At 61.1% G+C, this 16114-nt stretch overlaps 1 protein-coding gene across 1 annotated transcript in view; it reads right to left on the bottom strand.

The window, feature by feature from the left end:
- Window positions 1-16114, bottom strand: part of Fam163b (family with sequence similarity 163 member B) — a 25099-nt gene extending 8985 nt beyond the window's left edge. Inside the window, exon 1 of the mRNA XM_015505796.2 lies at window positions 16053-16114. The gene's annotated coding sequence lies outside the window, so the exon portion shown is untranslated. The remainder of the gene's footprint in view (window positions 1-16052) is intronic.

Below are 16114 nucleotides of genomic sequence, written 5' to 3'. Positions count from 1 at the left end.
AGCGAAGTGCCAGGCGGCCCCGTGACAGCCTGGCAGGGCAGCCACCGCCTGTTTGCCACCCAGCAGCAATTCTGAAGCCACCTGCTGCCAGCCAGCGATTCAGTGGGGCTCGATGAACTGTTGCTCTGCCCCCTGGGACCATAAACGGCTTCAAAGCTTTATAAATCCTGCTTCCCACCCCACCCCACCCCAGCTTCCACAGGGGCAGGCTGTGAGATGGGCCCTCTGCTTCCCTCCACCCTGGAGCCTGTGCAGGGGGCCCTTCCCATAGCCCCTGTCTCGTCTGGGCAGCCGAGCGGACAGGCTCTGTTGTCTCCACACCCACCATCAGGCCATGGCTGGGCGGGGCAGAGGCAGGAAGCACCTGGCGGCAGAGCCAGACCCGCCTCCACCTGCCTCCCTGCCTCCCGGCGGAGCTCTCACAGCCTTCTGCTGTGCGGCTGCCCTCGACCACAGGACACACGCTCTCACGTCCTGCCCTTCTCCCAGCTCTATCTTTCTGTGTCCCCTCTTGCCCATCTCGCACTAGCCTCGAAGGCCGCGAGGCTGCAGCCTCCGTGGTTTGTTTCATGTGTCCACCCCAGCCCCTGCAGCAAAGCTTGATGAAGGTTCTGTCTGCCGGCTCTCCTGAGGTGCCCAGCACTCCGGTAGGACCGAGAAGCCAAGCCTGGCCAGGCCCGCCGGCCCCTGTAGCCCAGGGACTTCCAATCCCTGGGACCAGAGCTGGGGGCCTGGTGAACATGGCTTCCAGGCTGCGGCGAGCCCGGGACCTGCTGGCTTAACAAGTGTCCTTCCAACCAAGTGACGTTGGGGCCACTCATCTCCAGATGGAGAAAGCGAGGCTGGGGCAGAGAGGGCTGGCTTTGAGGGGCCAGGACAGGGCCGGGCTGGGAATCCGCGCTTGTGGCCTCTGAGGCTCCCCTCAGTGTGGCGTTCTCTGAGGGCTCTGGGGACTGAGATCCTTGCTCCACAAACGCATCCCATCTGGTTTCAAAGTGCTCCCGCTACCTGGAAGCCCAAGGGCCCGTGGTCCTGGAGCAGAGCAGAGCGGCCCGCAGAGTTCCTGTCTAGACCTCGTCCACATTTGTTCCTAATTTCACGCTCTGCGGGCTCCTGGATTCCTGCGCTGCGCTCGGTAATAAACAGACAGCGAAGTGCAGCAGCGCCGGCTGCCCCAGCTGGGCTCCGAGATGTTATCCAGAGCCGGCCAGGGACGGCCTCACGGAGGGGCACTGGGGGCACTGGGAACGCCTGCCCCCAAGTGCAGTCTGCAGCCCAGACCAGCACCTGGAGCTCAGCAGGCCAGGGCCAGGGAGGGCCCAGCAGGGTTCCCAGGGGCTCTCATTCTGTCGGGAACCAAGAAAATGCCCACAGTTGAGGAATTAGTGCATCCAGGCCCGGGATGGGGGCGGGTTGCTCAGGAAACATGTGGTGCCTTGGCTTGCCAGCTTGCTAGTCTGGGCTCCCTGAGGGGTCCCAGAAAGAGCACAGAGACCCGGACATTCCATCCAACATCTCTGGTGCTTTCTGGATATGCTAAAATTCTCCCTGGGCCCTAGATGAGGTGCCCTGGGGGTCAGCCTGAGCGCAGAGCCTCACCCTCAGTTCCCTGCCCTGCCCTGAGCCGGGCCCACAGTGGGTGCTCCGCGTGAGCCAGTGACAGACGGACCGCCTCTGGTGCCCTTGAGCTCCAGGAGAGGGGAGGGAACACCCCTGCAGACCCTGCAGAGCCGGGGGGCAGCTGGGAGGGAGGCGGGGATGAGGTGGTGGGAAGGGGCTCCCTTCTGGCTCTGGCCTTACTTCAGCAATGGCAGGGCTGGTAAGAACCATGCCCGTGGCCTCCTGAGCCACCTGCCTCATGCACTGGACGTGTCTGATGCCCAGGTCCCCTCTGGGGCTTTCCCAGGTTAATGGCTTTCCCTGGTGGCAGAGGAAATGCCTGTCACAGATGGGAAGCTGCTGTCTGGGAGGCAGTGGCTCTCAAGCCACTGGACGGAAGGAAACCTTGATCCACATTCTCTGAAAGTACACTGAGGCCAGAAGGGAGCAGTGGCCCAAGAAGACAGGAAACCCGTGTCCTGCTCTGAGCCCAGGGGCCTGTCGGAGCCCAAGCCTGCCAAAATCCATGTCACAAGGCCACCTCAGGACCTGCCCCTCAGGCCAAGAGCTGAAAAGCCAGAGGAGGCCCAGCACTCCAGCCTGGCTGGTGCTGGGAAGGGGACCAGAGTAGGGGGCAGCTGTGGGCTGGAGGAGAGGAGCTGGAGCAGAGGCCATGGTCAGGGGATGCCGGGCCCCAGGGCCATGGCCAGGACCCAGGACCCTGGAGGAGGCAGGTGTCTGTGCAGTTGGCCTGGCAGGGGTCGGAGCCTCTGCACCGGCTAGAGGAAGGAGGCATCTCAGCTGGGGCCCATCCCACACTTCCTGACAGGGGTCCAGGTCAGAGGGCAGCAGCCTCCAACTCGCCAGGGCTCACAGGCCCGGGCACGTGCAACGACCCCAGGCCCACAGTGGGCAGGCCGGTCTGCAGCACAGGTGCAGGGCTGATGGTGGCTGGGGGCAGAGGAGGCCCTGGCTCAGCATGGCCTGGGCAGCACTCTGGGCCTCATGAAGATGAGGTCACTACCCACCATCAGCATGGCTGGAGCTGGCTGCCTATTTGAGGGGGGCTGTCCCCCTCACCTGGGAATCGGCCTGTCTCAAATCCTAGTTCCCACCCAGGCTAGCAAACTCTCTGCCCAGGACGGGGGTAGCCTGGGCTGTGCCCACACGTAGGGTGCAGGGGCAAGCTCAGCAGTGGAGGGTCTAGCCTCCTCCCTCCTTGTCCAAAGGGGTGGTCGAGGCCCACGGAGAAGGAGCCTTGCCCAGGACACCCACACATCTCCTTAGTGACCCAAGCTGCCTCCAGCCCCCAGGGGATGGGGACCAGAGGGTGGGAGGAGGCCCACAGCAGCATCTGGATGGAGAGCTGCAGCTGTCCTGGAGCCCCCAGGCCTCTCCTGTCCAGCCTCACGTGTGTTCATGAGGACAACGGGGTTCACACCCACCTCGGGCGCCCCAGCCTCTGCCCTGGCTGATTCTAGCACAGTGAGGATGCTCAGGAATGTCCTGGGCCTGACCCTGCCCCCAGGGTCCCCACCCAACTCCTAGTCCCTCTGCTGAACTTCCTGGCTCACTCAGGCTGGCTCCTCACGACGGGAAGCCCACCTGTGGCACAGAGCCTCTGCGCAGGACAGCACGGCACCTCCCACAGTGCCCATCCCTGGGGCAGTCCAGCAGGGTTATGTCAGCCCATTGATAGACAATGAACCCAAAGAAAAGGCACACAGTAGGGGTCAGTGGGCGGGGTGACATGGTGCCTACCCTGGTGTGTTCACACCTTGCTCCCTGCCTGAAGCAGGGAAGGACACAGCACCACAGCCTCCTCCCCCCACGTCCTGCAGAAGAGCCCCTAGAGGACAAGGACCTTCTCCAGTCTACAGTCCTCCGGCCACCAGGGGTCCGCACAGCGAGCGCACACAGTAGGGGCTACCTCTGTGCTGTTTAATGGGGTTGGGCAAGCAGGGCAGGGCTCTGGGTGTGCAGAGGGTTGTGCCAGGTGTGGGAAGGGGTCTTGCCCTGTGGCCTCCACAGTCACCTGCCTGCCCCCTAGAGCCTCCTGGGCAGGTGGGGGTGGGGCCACAGCAGGCTCAGAGCTGCAGGCCAGGCCAGGGGGCGGAGGAGCTGCCACATTCAAGAACCCAGCAGTGTGTCAGGAAATGGGTGGGAGGCCAGAGGAGCCCCAGCTCAGCTGCAGATGGGTTGACTTTTCTCCCCCTTAAAAATAACCATGCACAGAAGTTGAGTTTTTAAAACCCCTTCTGCTGCTGGACTTAAGTGGGGGCTTTTTGGTTTTGTTTTGTCTGGTTTTAGTTTTTGAAGTTTCACTTCCTCTTGTAGGAACCGAACGTGACAGGAGGGTGCCGGGCAGGGGCCGCAGCACACCAAGTATCAAGCTCACACCTTCCCAGGCACCTGCGTCGGGGCTGGGAGCATCCTCATGCAAAGGAGGGAAACCAAGGCAGAGTCAGGGAGCACAGCCAGGACCCGATCCAGGCCTCAGCCCACCGCCTGGCTCAGCAGCTTGAGTTCAACTTCAGTGTCCAGCAAGGCCCTCATGATACAGGCCCCACGGAGCGGAGTGGCAAGGGCTCGGGGCCTTGGTGGGACTCGCCCTGCGTCCTCAGTGGGCAGGTGCAGGCCAAGCTCCTGGCCCCTCAGCCACAGAGCTGCCCAGGGAACAAAGGCTTGGGGTGCCATGAGGCAGTGGGCCCAGTCGGGCAGGCCGCCCTCCTGGAGGTCCTCTGCAGAGCTGGCCCACCACCCTGGCCTGAGGGGCATGGCAGACATGAGCAGGTTCCACAGTCCATCCTGAGCCGCTTGATCTCTGGTCCTTCCCACCTGGGCACCCAGATGGATCAGCCACACCCACCCTCACTGCAGCACCAACCAGGGCCTGCTGCCTGTCCCGGCCACGGGACGCTCCCTCACCAGACGCCTAGTGGCTACTACGTGCCTGATGCCGGAGGGACCCTGCCCGCTTGTGCGCTGGGTCAAGGGGGCAGGCGGCAGATCGCAGCGGGTGTCGGCCCTCTCTTATCTTCTCCCTGGGCTGGGGTCACCGGGTGGCCCACCTCAGCCTCTCTGCCCACGCCACTGTGCACACAAGGCACCTGGACGGCCACTCGTCCTCCCAACCTCCAGGGCCCCGTGGGTCCTGCACAAGTTTCCTAAACAGCCCAGGGTCCAGACTCGGCCCGCTTCAGCCCATGGCCATTGTCCACAGACACCCTCAGGGAGCCCCCACCACAGCCCTCCATGTTCCTGCCACCAGAAGGCGGGCTGCAGCGTAGGGCTCCAGGCAGCTGGGTGCCACCTCTCCCCCATCCCCGGTCACCCCTGACGCCAAGTCGGCCCAGGTCAGCAACATGTGGGTGGGACCCCAACTCTCCTCCATGGTGTCCGTGTGACCGTGGGCCTCAGTCTCTTCCTCTTTGAGACAAGACATCTATGCCAGCTTCCAGCCAGCCTCCCGCCTCCATTGCTCCATGGAGCCTGGCTGTGTGCCAAGCACTGGGCTGTGCTGGGACAGTGACAAACGGGGACACGGCCCCTGCCTGGTCGGGGGGCCCAGAGAGCAGCAGACTGGATGCACACCCCTGGCGCAGACCTTGCCTGCTGCCCATGGCCTGGCAGTGCTGGTGCTGATCTGTCCTGTGTGGTGCTCTGGGTAGGTCACACCCACTGCCCCCCAGCACAGGGTGCCACGAGAGAGCCATCTGCGATGACAAGTGGCCGTGTGGGAAGGGCTCCAGCCCTGTGGGGCCTGCAGAGCTGGGGGGCATTTCTATATGTGTTTTTTTATTTTATTTTTTAACAAACCCAGACCACCCTGTGGACCATGCTGCTGCGTATTTTCCTGTTATCAGCTCACTGAGAGCCGTTTCCAGAACAGCCCTGAGGTTTCCTCCATCCACCTCCTCCAGGGTGTCCTCCCCCACTGCCTCTACCGATTGAGGGCCTGACCAGTGATGTCAGGAGGGAGGACAGAGAGCGCTCACGGGACCACAGCTGGGAGGTGTGGCCTGCCAGAGACCAGGACGGCCGAGGCCTGAAGGGAGGGGAGCTGAGCTGGGAGAGGAGCGGCTGTGTGAAGGACCGCGGGCAGCAGGCTGAGGGGCTTCCGGGCCAGAAAGCTTCATTCTGCTCGCAGCTCAAGAAGGAGGGATGGCCGAGGGGAGCCACCTCCACAGACCCCGGGCCTCATCTCCCGACGCCCTCGGCTGCAGCCAGGTGCCCTTCCTCCCGGATCACTCTGTGTTGGTTGTCCGCCTGTCTTGGGCGCTGGGCTGCCTGGGGAACGGGCTGCCGGACCACACTCTGGGCACACAGGACCAGACCCTCAGCCCCTGTGCATCTCTCTACAACTCCTTGGGGCTGTGCCTCTCCAGACTCCTTGCTGCCTCTCCTCCTGACCCCCAAGTGCCATGGGTCCCTCCCACGGTACTGTCACCCAGCTTCCGACCCAGACCATCTTCCAGAAACAGGCTTCCCCTGAGCTCTGCAACCCCAGCCTGCCCCTTACTCCCCGGACCTGCCTGGCCACCTTACTATGACGTTCTGGAATGGGGGTCGCTGGGGATAGGGGCTCTGGCAGCTCTGCTCCTCTTGTTTTGTCCCAGTGTACACTCTCAGTTGACTGGCAGTGCTGGCTGGAGAGTGGGGTCCTGAGGTCAGAGCTGACTGCGGGGAGGGCACGTGGTGTGGTGATGGGCGCCAGGCCTCAGGTGAGAGGGGCGGTGTGGCTGGAGGAGGGTGCCCTCGCAGGACTCTGGGGGCTGGATGCAGTGAGGGGCAGGGAGTCAGGTGACCTAGGGCTCCTGGCCTGGGCAGCTGTCCAGGGGAGGCACCAGGGGGACACTGCAAGAGGCGCTGCAGCAGGAGCCCAGGAAGGATTTCTTACCCTCCGTGTCTCAGCCCAGTGACGACAATGAAGAAGTTGCCAGGACCCTCCTCATCACCAGGAGGACCAGCCCTCATTACAGAGAATAGCCACAAACCACAGAGGTCGAAGGACTGTCTGTCCAGGACAAAACTGAAACAATGGCATTCAAAGCACTGGACATCAGATGATGAAGGAAAGTGACTTTCAAGACAGGAGAAGAAACAAAGGGGGCCCTCTGATCATCTAGGGTCCTGCCTGGTCAGTGCCTGGTCAGCTTGCAGAGGAATCGGGGGGAGCTGCATCTCTCTGAGTTGAAGGCAGAGGGCTGGGAGCCCAAGGAAGCCAGAGCAGCCAGAGCTTCAGGACACAGCACTGCAGAGGAGAGCCCGGAGCCGGCAGAGGCCCTGCAGTGGTCAGCTGAGGACAGGTCAGCACACACGAGAGCAGAATGACCTGTGGCCCGAGGGAGAGAGCCACTTGACGGGGCTTTAGGGAGCAGCACCTGAAGCTCAGGCAGGTCCAGAAACAGCTCCCGTCCCGTCGGACAGGAAGGCATCTTAACCCACGTAGCACCAGGGAGGGAAACCGGGAGGGTTTTGACTAAAAACTGCTCTGGTCTTGCCCAACAAGGCTTAAAAAGCCAGACCTGAAAAGATCAAGCATTTCCCAACGACCTAACTGCATCGCAGAACAGAGTTCACACATGCATAAGGGAATAAAGTACCCAGCACCCAACATGGTAAAATTCACAACGTCTGGCGTCCAGTGAACAGTTCCTCAAATGCAAAGAAGAAGAAGAAAAAGCAAATCCCAGTGACGAGAAAAACCAGTCTCTGAAACTAGCCCAGAGATGGCCCAAGAACGGAATTAGGATACAAGACTGTTAAAAGCTACTGTCTGTAACACCAGGGGAAGCACCAAGGGGGAACAGAGTGTGAACTGGAAATGTAAATGACATGAAAGTGTCTAACCTCCAAAGATGAAAACTCGGCCCTGGTTAAGATGTGGAATACATCATGGGGTCCATATCAGGTTGGACACTACCGGAGGCTCGGCCTGCAGACTTGCAGACTTGCAATAGAAACCACCCAGGTGAAGCAGAGAGCGAGAGGAGACAGAAGAAACCAAACAGTGAATGGACGGCCTCAGTGAGACGTGGGAGACGTCAAGTGGCCTGAGCCGATGTGTGCAATTACAATCCCCAGGAAAATGATCAGAGGAAACATTGGCTGGAAAATTTCCAGATGGGACAATGACTCTGAAGCCACAAGGCCAAAAGGCTCAAGGAACCACCAACGTGAAGAAAACAACAAGGAACAATATAACCAAAGCCCTCGAAACCACCAATAAAGAGAAAAACGAATGCAGATGCCCTGCAGGGGGAAAGCAAGCATGACCGCAGACTTCTCACTGGGCAGTGGGAACCGGGAGGCGGTCGGTGGGTGACCTCTGCGAGTGCCAAGAAATAAGAGGCACCGCCCACCCGACATTTCCACCTGGAAAAAACGAAGCAGAACAAAACCCTTTCCAACATGAAGTGGAAATAAAGGGTGGCATCAGCACCGCCTCCCCTGCCAGGGCCCAGGGCCCAGGGCCCCACAGCTCAGCTCCTTTCCCGCTGTTTGGGACCTGTCGGAGGCAGATTCTTATTTTCTCCTGAGGTTTGGGTCCCTGCTGGCCCAACCTGGGCAGGTGATGGCATCCAGGAACCAGGCTCAGGATTCTTGGGCCTCCAGAGCTCACAAAATCCAGCTGAGTGGCCTGCCTGGGAGCCCCATGGGAAGCACTCTGTTCTGGTGGGGCCGGGTGACGTCTGTCCTGTCCTGGGGAGGCCCAGTGTGAGGGACAGCAGCTCCACAGGGTCTTCTTCACACTGGGGACCCCCACCTTGTGAGTGCAGGCCCTCAGAGCAAGCGGGGAGACATGGGGATGGGTACAGGGCAAGCCATGTGCACAGTGACCTCGTTCTGCCACCACACAGGTCACCACAGGAGTGTGAAAGCAAAAGTCCGTGTACTTAACAACCCGGGATGCATGGAGGTCACAGGCAGTCTCCAAGGCTCTGTGTGCTGAGCGAGGGGTGGGGCTCTCCTTGCCCCGGCGCAGGGTCTCCGCGCCCCAGGTGGCCCACGTGAGCATGTCTCAGCTTTGACATGCAAACCGCCACCTTCACAGCACTGAACACGGGCAGGATGCGTAAAGCAGGGGCCATGTGAGCGAGAACCAGCCGCTGTGAGCTGCTCTTCCAGGAGGCCCAAGGAAGCTGCTCACGGTGGTCAGAGGAGCGGGACACCACAGCGGTGAGTTAGCAGCAATGGGTGCCGCCCCTGGGAGGGGCAGGCGTCCTCTTGAAGCCTGAGTCGTGCCTCTGCTGAGTGAGGATCTGGCCGGTGTAGGAAGCGGGGTTGCTCCTTCCTGCCCACCTGCTGCAGAGGGCACGGGTGTGTGTGTCTCATCGAAGGTGAATGAAGAACAGGACAGGGACAAGGACCAAGCAGCCAGGATCCCACAGAGCCTGGAGGCCTGTCCAGCAACCAAAGGGAGGGTGTGGGCTGCTGCTACCTGTCCCTGCTTTGGTACTTTCCTTCAAAGTACAGGTGGGCACTCAGCACATCTGGCCTAACCAGGAGCTCGCCTGTCCCCTGCACCCGGCCCATATCTGATCTCCCCCTGTGGAGCTTGAGAGGGGGCACGTGGTGGGCACTGCTGGGTGGGTGGGACCAGAGGGCAGGAGGACCATGGGCAGCCAGAGGACGCAGGAGCGTATGCGGGAGGTCTGAGGGGTGTTGTCACGGATGCCCAGAATCTTCAAGGAAAGTTCTAGAGTCTTAGGAGGTCAGGACATGTGCACAGCAGATGCCCCGAATCTGAGAACCCCAAATCCCTTTCTTTTGGGTATGGAGGGACTTTGGAAGTGACTCAGTTTAATCACAAGTGCACAAACAACTGCAGAGGCTTCCTCCCCACTGAAGCAAGGACCCGGTGGGCGGCTCACTAGAGCCACCAGAGCTTGTCTACGAAGCGCGTCCAGCTCCTGATGGGGTCCAGACTTCTGCTTCCATCCAGGTCACCCCAAGTGCCCTCTCAAGTGAAAGGCAGGAGATCGCTGAGGAGGGCTTCAGCTGCTACCCTCTTAGCTGGGGCAGCGGAGCCCTGAGCACCCACCACCCCGTGTCCCTCACCTCCCTCACTCCTTCATTAGTCCATTCATCCCAGGGTGGATGGCCACTGCCTGGTCCTGCCTGGACCCAGAGGCTGGAGGTGCTGCTGGCCCTCTCTCAGCCTCTGGGCCTCTCCATGGGGCTGAGCTGGCTACTCTGCTGTAACTTATGTGGACGGTGTGGCCACCTGAGCCAGGCCTGGTGGCCGAGGCCTCCTGGAGCAATTTTGTTCTCACATCAACTTTCTTTTTTAAAGAGTGGGCCCAGCTGCTCTTAAGCGAGCATGGGTGTGTTGAGTGGAGACCCTGGTCAGCGCTGTCACTGCACAACTGACCTGGGCCGGCCCGGGAGGCCTGCAGCCCTGCAGAACTGCCTTCTGACAGCTGAGGACCCTGCCATGGGGTGGGGGGGGGAGGCGCTGGTGACAGACCCTGCTGGACGCCCTCTGAGCCCCTCCTTCCCAGTGGGTGTTCTGCTGGTTTGGGGTATTTTGAGGGAAGGTCCTGATGGGAACAGATGCCATTTCTGGCTCTAAATATGGGAATCAGTCCAGGGGGGCCACACAGAGGACCCTGCACAACAGGCTGGCCCTCCCAACCACAGGAACGGCCCTGCTGCCCAGCAAGTGTGGACCAAGTGCCCCTGGTGAGCAGACACCATGCAGGTGGTGGACAGGGTCAGCAGTCTCCCCATGGAGAAGACTGACAGGGAGGAACCCCAGAGCCAACTGTTGGTGCCTGGGATGGTGTCACAGGGCCACTGGGAGGTGGCAGGACAGGGGTATGTCCCTGAGAGGCTGATGAAGGAGCAGAGACCTGGCACTGGCCAGGCAAGGTCCTCAGGCAGTGGGTAGCAGGAGGGAGGGCCCTCAGGGAAGAAGGGTCTTGGAGTACAGAAGCCAGTCAGCACACAGGAACACAGCAGGGGAGGCCAGGGGAGTGGGGTCTGTCCCAGTGGGGCTCCCTGGGCCCCTTCAAGGGTCTGGGTACAGCTAGGACTGGGTGGGCTGTAAGTGAGGATCCTCGGCCAAGCCTGACACAGGGCCATTCCGCAGGCCCCACCTGACTGTAGGCAGAGACCCCAGACCCCACCATCAGGTCCCATTTGTCAAGGGCCTACCCGGTGTCTGGGATCTTCGATGGTGACTGGAGGGGGAAAAGCCCGCAGAGAGGTTTAATAACCTGCCTCAGCTCACCAGCAGGGAAGAGCCGGGTCCTGGCTGCCGGGAGCACTGGCTCCCTGCCCCTCCCCCACGNTGGGCAGGGAGCTCCTGGGGCCCTGCAGGCCGCCGCCCCCACCCGCCCCCGGCAGCCTCGTGCCCACTTCAGGCCACTCTTGGCAAAACACTGAGAGCCAGCGCTAGGGGATGCGTGGCAGGCACCGCACAGGGCTGGCAGCTGGAGAGCCCAGGGAGAAGGAGGGCGCGGCGGCCTCAGCCCACCCAGGAGGGCAGCGCACTGAGGCCAGGGCAGGAGTGAGGCCTCAGCCCTCGTCCTCTTAAAGGGTCCAAAGCGACAAGATGAAGGGGAAGCAGCTTCCACTAAGGGAGCAGGGAAATTCAGGGGCATCTTTAGCAGGCCACCGTCACCAGATGGTCTCCCCCGCCTCCAGTGACGGCAGGCATGCCCCTGCTCTCTGCCACACCTGCGCCCTCACTCCGTACTCTCCTTGCAGCTAAGTTCTGCCTCCAGGGAGCCTTCCAAGACTGCTCCAGCCCAGGGCTACCTTCCCCAGATCTGGGACACCTGCCTCCTGTACCCAAGTTACAGTCCATGGAGAATTGTCCTGCGCCGTGTCTAATCCTACTCCCAGTGCACCCCCAAATCAAGTCTACATAAACCCAAGCTGTGCACGGCCTGCAGGACCATCGCTAATCCATCCAGGGAAGGCCATGAGGAGGGGTGAGCAGTTCAGTCAGGGCACTAGCCGAGCATGCACAGACATGGGGCAGAAAGGAGGGGGCAGAGGACAAGGGGGAGCACCGGTGGATAGGATGGTCCTGTGTGACTTCCATGTGGCCAACACAGCCACCTGCAGAGCTAGTGCAGGTGTGGACCTCAGCCAGGGGCTAGGGCCTTTGACTTTGTAGGCAATGAACCCAAACAAGCAGGATGGCCTCATTTCTCTCTTCGGGCAGGCGGGTATCGCGTTTATTAAAACGGCACGATGTAGATTAAACTGAATGTGTGTTAGATAAACACTAACGTGGCATAAAAGGTGAAGTCACCTGTTAGGTAAGTGGACAGCTTTCTGTTGTAGCGGCCTGTGTGTTTTCTAGAACCAAGGGCACATGGAGTCCCCCAGGAGAGTGGAAGGGGCTGGGCGCCTGCACCCTCCACCTTCCCTGGATGCTGATGCCGCTGGTCCTGGTTCTCAGGCCACAGATTTGTGGTTGTAAGTTACATGTAACAAAACAAAAGAGTGGACTCTTCCCCATGGGTCCCAGATGCAGGCCCAGCAGACAGGCAAGGCCAACCCGGGACTGCCCGAGGGGTCGTCTTTGCCTGTGGAAACCTTGGACCTGGCTGGGAAGCACCAAGACGCAGGTGGCAATGGCTCTGCTCATTCACGACCTCACAGCCAGGGAGCCAGTGCCATCTCACGGTGGGCACTGCCTGCTTGTGAGGGGCAGCCCTGTGGCCAGTCTGCCCAAGGCCACCTTCTGGCACCACCATGGCTTCCCCGGGTACACCTGGCCCGGAAGAGGTTTCACTAGTGCTCAGCAGTGAGGGTCCCCCCCATCCCCGGCCCATCGCATGATACATCCTCCCATGTGGATATAACTATTGGCATTTTATGACTAAAGAATCTGGGCCCAGAGAGGTGAAGTAACTTTAACAGGGACTCACAGCTTGGACACAGACAGCTCTGGTCAGGCCTAAAGGCTATGCTCTTACAGCATGGCCTCACTGCCAACTCGGCAGCCAGGGAATGTGACAGATGTGGCTGCAGCCCTGGGAGCCTGGTTTGTGCTGGGACCACTGTCCAGTCCCTGGACAGCCAGCTCCTAGTCCTCCCTACTGGCCCAGCCCCCTGGGAGAGCTGAGCACATGGTCACAGGTGACTGGCTGCCACTACCTAGGACCACCTTCATCGAGGACAGTAGCAACATCCTGCCAGGGCAGGACGTATGGCCTGGTGCTACGCTGGTCCTGAATACAGTCCTCCTCCAGGTGCTCGCATACCCAGGCTCCTCACTGCTTACGTGCAGCCCACCCAGTGTCCAGGCCTGGCTCAGTCTCCAGCTTAGCCTCTGCTTAGAGTTCTATGGAAGTGACGCCTGTCCTGTCCTGTCCTGTCCTGGCCATCTGCCCACTGCCCCAACATACATCCGGCAGCCCTGAATGTGCCCGGCATCTGACGGCCTCTGGCCACCCTGGTCCAGGCCTCCTCTGCTCCCCTGCTGCAGCTTCCTCCCAGGGTCCCCTGCCTCTTGCCACCCCTCCAAGTCACCCTCCATGCTGCAGCCACTGAGTGTCCTCTAAAGACCAGTTCTGACCCTAACCCCAGGCGTGGACTTGATAAAGCCCTCCTCTGAGCAGGGCTTATGGGCCTGGTCTGTCTGACTCCTGTCCCCCTCTAGCCCCACTTACACGACCCCCGGGAAGCGGGGACCCAGGAGCCGTGTGTGGCCCAGGAGCACAGGGCCCAGGACCCCTCAGCCAGGAAGCCGCAAGCTGGGCTCTGACCCAGACCTGGTCTGAGTTCTGGGTTCTTGCCACAGCCCACCTCTCCCCAGGCAGCAGGAGCAGCCCCTCATAGGCCTTCCTGACCCCAGCAAGGGGCCTGGACCAAGGCCTGGAGGTGGAGAGGATTAGACAGCTTGAACCCAATGAGGGGACCTAGTTCCCATGGGACAAAGAGCTCTGACAGCAGACTTCACCCTGCAGCTGGCACCTCCTAGTCCAAGGGGAAGGAGAGGGACTGGCAAGGGTGGGAGGCTCCAGCCTCGTCAAAGCCCTCTGGAGCAATCCCAAGGGGCTGAGAGCAAGAAAGACCAGCACAGACTGGCTGCCGCCTGCTCAGGTGGGCCCCACAGCCTCGCCCAGTTCACAGGTGCCCAGGTGCCCACCCTGTGTGGGTGGGGAGCAGAAGCACCCATCTGCAGATGAGGCCCTAAGTGACTCACCCCAGACACGGCCTGGAGCCCACCCTCTCCACCACACACCACAGTGTCCTGACGCACGGGTTGGGGCTTTGCTGCTTTGGAATGGGAGGTGGCAGCAGAGTGGCAGCTAAGAGGAGGACAGGAGGGGCCAGCTGCCAATCTGCTTCCCCTCTGCCCGGAGAGTTTCGAGCTGGACGCGATTGACTGGGATGTGGTCGATCTCCCCTCCGAGAGCTGTAATTACTCCTCTCTGGATCCCACTGCCCCGGCTCTGTATGTCAGCCCACGTGGTGGGACCCGAGGCACACGGCAGCCAGGGGCCCGGCCACAAAGCCTCACCCTAAACCAGCCCTGGCAACCTAGAGCTGGCCCTGAGTGTGCAAGATGGGGGTGAGAGGGGGTAGGGCTGGCAGGGACTGGGGGCTGGGACTCAGGTTGGCCTGAGATGTCCAAACCGCTCCTCACTCCCTCACCACCAGGACAACAAGAGAATGGGCTGTGGCTCCCCCCCCGGCCTTGGCCACTCCATCCAGGGCTACCAGGAACAGAGCCGTGGAGGCCTCCAGGGGACAGAGGGTGATCTATCCCCTCCTGGCACAGATGGGGGCTAGGTCTAGAAAGGGAGCGTTACTGGTCCAAGGTCACCCAGAAAGGCGACTCTTCTGCCCGTGCCCACCCTTCCCCGGTACCCTTGCCCATGTTGCCTGACTGCACGGGCACCAGCAGTGGGTGTCTGGGGCTCCCGCCCCACCTGCTGGAAAGGTGGGGCAGGAAGCAGCACTTCCCTCCGCTGTGTTCCTCGCAGCTTACGTGCCCTGGAGACCAGCGAGGTGAGGTTCGCAGAGCTCCCCACTCCCTCCCCAGGCCCTGGGGCACTGAGGCTGGGATGGCCTGTGGGTCCTCCCCAGGCCGCAGCCTGCAGGAGCCTTTCCAAGCTTGCCAAGTGAGTCCAGATGAGCCAGCCTCCCAGGAAACCCAGGGTACAGGGCCCAAAACCTGGGCAGAGACTGCTGTTGTGTTTCTCCCCAGCATCACGCAGACGCAACGCGATGCCCGCCAAGGCGGAAAGAGGAAGGGAAGCTCAGGCTGGCTGAGCCTGGCTGCAGCCGTGACAAACTTTCCCCAGCTCCAGCAGAGCTACCGGTACTTCACAGGCGGTGCAGAGTTCAAGCCGCCCTCCCCACAGCCCAGAGGGGTCTGGTGGAAAGAGCCTTGGTCACCTGGGCCCTGTTCACAATTCTGGTTCGGGGGGAGGGGGAAGACCGTGTGTGTGCGTTCCGAGCAAGGCTGAACTTCTCAGGAGCTGGAAGTTCCCACTGTCCCTGTAAGCCCCCCAGGAGCCTGGCTGGCATGGCAGAGGGCAGTGCACAGAGAAGCCTGGTGCTGTCCCTCCACTCTCCTGAACTCTGGCCTCCTGGTGTGGGGCACTGGAGGCATGCAGGGGCTCGGGCTTCCAGGACAGTCCCTTTGGCCTGGAGAAAGGTCCATGAGGGTGACTCTGGAGTTCTTTGTCTCAGAGCCACAGATGCACACTGGCAGGACCACACCTGCCCACCGTCCTGGCCTGGATGGGTCATGGCACTGAGCCTGTGGAGGTGAAGGAGCTGGGGGGTGGCGATGAAGCTGCTCTTGGATTTTTTTTTTTTTTATGTGCTTGGAATTTTTTCATTCCTGACTGAGAAAATGCAAATGTCAGTCTGGTACCCCTGCTTCTGTCCCCACTACTTAAGCTGAGGTTTCACACAAACATGGGCATGAAGTGGTGCCCGAGGCAGGTTTTGAGTTCAGCTCCACCACTCACTGTGTGACCTTGGGCAAGGGACCAAACTTCTCTGGGCCTCAGTTTCTTCATCTGTCAAATGGGACCTATGACCCTATCTCAGGGGTGCCGGGTAGGTCAAGTGCCCAGTGTGGTGCCTGCCTGACAGATGGTAAGTCTCAGGAATGGAAAAGGTCTCAGGTCCTGGCAGCAGAGAACGGGGGCAGGTTTCCAAGCAGCTCTTTGGCAAACTTTCCCTCCCCACCCCCCTACCCCAGGCCACTGTTGGAGGGAAATGAAGCCTCCCTTCCCACAGTGGTCTCCTAGCCTCTCCCTTAGGCCCCCATGCCCAGCGCAGTTCACTTTGAAGGTGGACCATGATGGGACAGGAAGTGCTGGCCCCGTATCTGCGTGGGACAGGGGGTCTGGGGGCAAGGTGGCTGGGGCAGACTGCAGTGGGTGAGTTGGGCACTGAGCTGGGGCTTCCCAGCCTGCGACGTCTGCTCCCACACCCGCTGACCCGCGCGCCCGCTCGGCCCTTACCTTGAACCATGGGAACGGCGCTGCCCGGCCGAGGACTTGGGCACACGTGACGGGGCGGCCGG

Source organism: Marmota marmota, unplaced genomic scaffold, assembly GCF_001458135.2.
Source record: "Marmota marmota marmota unplaced genomic scaffold, marMar, whole genome shotgun sequence".
Lineage (NCBI taxonomy): Eukaryota > Metazoa > Chordata > Mammalia > Rodentia > Sciuridae > Marmota > Marmota marmota.
Note: the sequence above shows the minus strand (reverse complement) of the source record. Positions and strands in the feature narration are given on the sequence as shown.